A 5,876-nucleotide genomic window follows, 5' to 3' on the forward strand; every position below is an offset into this window, starting at 1 on the left:
GCTCTAGCCCAAACTGCCTCCCTACTCGGTCAAAGTAGAATGGGACTATGATGTGTGGATATCGCCCTCTCAGTAGGCAGTTCCTCTGTAGGCATGCTAACTGTCTCTCCATCCCATCCCATCTGTGCATCTGTAGATATGGTCTCCACACGGTCACCTCAGTTGTCAATCTGTCAACCATCACTCTCCAATACAATAGATCTCCAAATCTCCACTCGTTGGTAAGTGGATAAGCAAATACCCTAGGTCGCTTGCTAGCCGTACTCATCGGATAGCCGACAGGCCTGGTGCATGTAAAGTGCTCAAATATCCACACCTGCAGAAGTGTGCATGTCATCAAGCTGCAACCCTGTCCAAAAACATACTCCTCGAGGTTGTGATAGAGATGTGCAAGCATACTCCGACCCCAGGCATATACTCTCCTGTGTCTCTCCATAGCCCTGATGCACCATGTGAGACCCCCATGCATGTGTGTACCTCGCCCATTAGGGCAGACAGCTAGCGCAATGATGGCTATCATAAGACGTCTCATGAGGGGCACCTCTCCTGTAGGATGTAAGAGCCAGCTGACCATGATATGACCTCTCGTCTCACTCGGCATGACTCTCCCTATGCAATATACCTGCTCCCTCTGATGATCCTCTATTGACCGATCGATCGCATATGTCACGGTAGCTCCTCTGATCGGTAGGTGAAGAATGCGGTACACATCCTCAAGTGTCACCGTCATCTCCCCTACTGGAAGCTGGAACGTGCATGTGTCAGGATCCCATCGCTCCATGAGTGCCATCAGCATCGCGGGATGAAATCGAATGGCCGGCATAAGAATCATAGACCACAAACCTACTATTGACAATGTGTCTCTCTCTGCCTGAGTAAGTCGGGGAATCTGATCACGCAAACTACGAAGAATCTGCCCCGCCGTGTGCTCTCTCATGTACGGGAGACCCTGCATCACAAAAACATAACTATAATCAGTACTCAATCATCAAAATCATTCATGCAAACTGTCGAACATCATATGCTAACCCTGGTATCTCTCGCTAAGTCCTGATAGGGACCATGGCGCCCTGTCAGGGACCATGGCGCCCCACAGGGACCATGGCACCCTGAAGGGACCATGGCGCCCCACAGGGACCATGGCGCCCTGTGTGGGACCCACGATTAGGTTCCAGGGCCCGCAAACGATCACAAAAAGTCAAATGCAGAAAATCAAAAGTCAAAGTTCAGTCAACTCACCTCGTCTAGTGGCTCGTCGTCGATCACGGCCTGTCGCATGATCTCAATCCTCGCGGGATGCTCCGATCGTCGTGAAGGCATGATGATGGCTATGTGGGCTCCGTTGCAATGAACAGTACTCAGAATCAACAAAGTGACAAATGCAAATGTCACTTTCAAGGTATATACTTTCATTCCTTTACCTTTGCTTTCAAAACCCTAATTTTCCTCTATCACTCATTTCATCATAACTTGAGTTTGGGAGATGCGATTTTCGAACCGTTTGTTGTGTAGGAATCGTATTTTCATTCCCCTACTCTCGGGATGTTCCAAAAAGTGCTCTGATGAAGCCTTTTTAGTGAACATCCCTCATCAATAATCTCTTACACAATTTATCGTAAGTAAACATGTTACCCTATTTCACCTCCCTAATAAGCAAGCCGAAACAGGGGGGGGCATATAGCTACTCACAAATTTCATCACTTTCCTTAGTAAGCATTAGGTGATTTTGTGATCTAACGTGTGTTTTGTAGGGTGTGGTTCCTAGTTGTGTACTGCAGATACTGCTGGGGGCTTCGTCCGACAACTTATAGATATATCCTTTTTCAAATGATGTTTACTTTCTGTACTTTAGCTTGCATATGCACATAGTACTCATATGACCGCTAAAGTGGGGGCTAAATGTAGCGTCATAAATTGTACGCACTTGCTAAAGCAGTACAATTTCACACCTAGTTTAGCACCCGCCTTGGCGCAGTTGCATTTTGCATTGCATTTCCCCTTTAGCACTTAATTAATCAAATTAATTAGGTCTAAAGGTTCTATTTCATCATCTTCCACATCATAAAGTCGGGCCCTTTCATTAAAGCGTGCCCCTTTCATTTTATTCCTCCAATACATCATCTAATCAAAAACCCTAATTAGGCCCTATTCTGAGCTTGGGGGCTTGATTTCGAGGGTCAAAACATCTCGAAATCACCTGTAACTTCAGGATTCTCTCTAAAATCATCATATCTAACGGCCCTCAAAATTTGGTGAAAAGTTGTCAGGACCATGGCGCCCGGAGTGCACACGGTCCCGGACATTTTTCCCGAAATTTTAGGAGCACGATCCAATCATAAAATAAAGCTTAACCCCAAGAAATTGGCGGGATATTCAATCTCTAGGTCGGCCAAAAGTTGGAATTAAGACCTAGGGTTTCATACATAAGAGCTCTCTTTCTTCATTTGAAGGGATCCGAATTTTGTTTTCAGGAACCTCATATGCAGCGAAAGAACAGATCTTTGAAGACTTCAACAACTTTCAACATCCCTCTATCAAGCATTTATCAAATCCATCCATCCATTTAGGGCTTGGAAGACATTGAAGAACAATAGGAGATTACCGACTGAAGATTGGCTTGTACCTCTCCCTTGGGGGTTGGGTATGATTTCATGTTGTTTTCATGTCTTTGCATAAGCTTCAATATATCATTTATCCATGCTTTAGATCACTTTGCATCTTGATTTAGAGCATTTACATTATCATTTACAAGCAATTAGGGTTTACTTTCTAGGTTGCTCTAGTTTGCTTACTTGCATTTTAGATCTTGCACACACACAAGGTCTGCACACACATTACTTTTACAATATAACTTGGCTATTTGTGGAGGTGGAAATCACCGAAGCGGGGGTTTGACTAAGGCAAAAACCTATATAGCCGCCCAAACACCTTTTTCAGATACAAGTGCAGGTTTCGGGACTTGGACGACGCCGCAGGTTGCAGATCTGGGAAAAGCAGGTCGAGACAGCACCTCACACCAAATTGCAGAGCAAAAGACCAGGACAGGGGCGTGGGGCGCCCTGGTCCTGCCAGGACAGGGGCGCTGGGTGCCCTGGTCCCTGGGACAGAGGCGCTAGGCACCCTGGTCCTCCTGACAGACAGCATTTCAGACAGTTTTCCAGAGTGCAAAACAGCAGTTTCAGGTGCGGTTCCAGGACAGAATCAGGATAGTGGCACCCGCGCCCCTGTCCCGAACATTTTCAGTCAAATTTTGACTCCGGGTACGCATCTGCATTCTTGTCTTGTCTTTGTGTTTACAGCTTTCCCTTGTTTAAGTTCAATTCTGCAATCTTGTTATTAGTTCATACTTGCATTTTAGGGTTAGGAATTGGACTTGCATAATCTTACCTTTTCAATTACAACAAAGGAATAGAAACCCTAATAGGTAGCCCGTGGCTCTCTCTTTCACCAAAAAGAAGTAGCCAATTGTGAGATACCTCTAGGCTCTTTCGTATTCCGTAATGTGTGACAAAAGGTAGGATTAGGACATGTTAGCCTAGTCTCGCTTTTTCCCCCACACACTTATATCTTTTCAATCGATCATTTTTGGATGCATACTTAGATCTTACTTAAGAAACAACTAACTGTGAATCTCCTAATACTCTTAACAACTGAATCTCATGCCTTTTTGCAACTTCAAGCCCTAATAACAAGGCTTCATATTCAGCAGTGTTGTTTGTCCACTGAAAGGCTAGCAAAAAGGAATATTTGAAGGTTGTACTTGATGGGGATACAAAAAGAACTCCTACTCCAGATCCTTGTTTAGAGCAAGCTCCATCAAAATACATGTGCCACAAATCATGTTGTTGAGATTTCAATTCAGTCACAATAGAATCAGTATTCTTCAACTGAGGTAAAATTGGTTGAATTCTAAAATTGTCAAGATCCCCATCAATCATACAGTTTAGCATACTAGGGTCTATTTTCTCAATTACCCTAGGGGCACGTGGTTCTCTATACAACTTAACCTGGCTTCCATTGATTGGGATAGTAGCATATGATAGATTCAACTAAACATTTCCACCTACTACTGCAACCCATTGTCTAGATAATAGCATGCCATAGTAAGGTTTTGTATCAGTTACTATGACATCTATCTTATATGTTGCTTCAAGGAATGCTGCTATTTTTACTTCCACATCTTTCATTGTACCTATCACTGGCACTTCTCTGTTATCCATAGCATAACACTTCCCATACACTGTACTTACTAACAACCCTAATTCTTTCATGACACCATATGGCATCACATTTACAACTGCACCAGAATCTATCATACAGTTCTTAATTAACCGGTTATTTACTAACAAAGTAACATAGAAAGGATCAACCTATGAAGGCTCTTGTGTAATAGTTGTTCCAACATATACCTTCGGGGTTTGCAACTCATGATCCTTTTCATCCTTGATTGAACCTGAAGGCAAAGTTGTACTACTATCAGATATCTTAGAAAATAAAGATAAAGCAACTTCTCTATGTTCCTTTATTTTCAATAATTCTATCAATGGGGCTGTGACCTTCATCTAGGTAAGAGCCCGAGTCATATCAAAAGTGGAATTATTAATCAACTCAGTATTAGTCTTAACTTTCTCTGTCTTAGGCTGACTTTCCCTTTTCATTGTGGCAGTTCCTTGTATATCACCAGTAGCATTATCATCCATACCCTTGGCTACATCCTCAATTTGGTTATTCTTTTCTTGACCGCCTTGAGGCAAGGTGGCATTACTTGCTGCTTTCTTCTGAGATACTTCTTTTATGAACATTGAGCCAGGTTCCCCTTGATCTCCATCCTTCTTACTACTTCTCAAGTTATAATTATGCTTGGCTTTGGCTATGGCAGCCTTAATAAGATTTCTCACCTCTTCATCACTAGGTCTTCGATGAACTTCTTCATCTTCAATAGCTACCACATTTAAAGTAGGATGCCAATCAAGTGTCAACTATCCTTGGTGAGATCTATTACTATTTAACACATCACATTCACTAAATTCACTTTGTAAAGACTCATCATCACTTTCAATAACAGTTTCAAACATATTAATGTCAGGCTCAACCTCTTTTCTCATGGATTCTTTGAGGGCTAGAGCTACAACACATTGATGAGGGGAATGAGGTCCATCACAAGCCATGCACCAAGGAGTATTTTCCATATTATGAACATTTCCACCTTTCAAAGGATCTGGGGTATCTTGGTTTTGAGTGTTTTTTGGCCTATCATTTTGAGGTTTGTCATCCTTCCAAGTAGTATTGTAAGGCATGTCATGCAATCTAGGAGGCCTATCTTGCCAATTATAATGAGGCTTCTCATTTTTTCTTACCTTAGCAGTAAGATATTTCATGGCAGTCATTAATTTCTCTATTTTGTCTTCCTCCTTGGAAACTTTATTAGGTTGCTGCTTTGATTCTTGCCACAACCTCCCATCAGTTCTCCTTCCTACTTTCCCAGATGCTTTCCTATTACTCTCCACATTAATGGCAATCCTAAATGCCTCCCTTAGATTATGCGGATTTTTATCCCATAGAATATAGGCCATTTTAGAATCAAAAGCATTGTAATAAGTGTTCAGACACATATTATCATCTAACCTCATGAATCGATAGAGCCTATGCATTTCTTTCTAAAATCTAGCATTGAAATCTATGACAATTTCATTATCGAAATTTCTAATATTGTTGAACTCATTGAGCATGAAGTTTACATTTGTTTTGTCACCATATTGTTCTTGAAAGCAGTTCTTAAAATATTCCCAAGACCCAATGCTATTCATAGGGAGACCTCTATACCAATCCCTTACATCATCTACTAAGGACTGTACAAACAATTTCATGATGACATC

Source organism: Cryptomeria japonica, chromosome 3, assembly GCF_030272615.1.
Source record: "Cryptomeria japonica chromosome 3, Sugi_1.0, whole genome shotgun sequence".
Classification (NCBI taxonomy): Eukaryota; Viridiplantae; Streptophyta; class Pinopsida; order Cupressales; family Cupressaceae; genus Cryptomeria; species Cryptomeria japonica.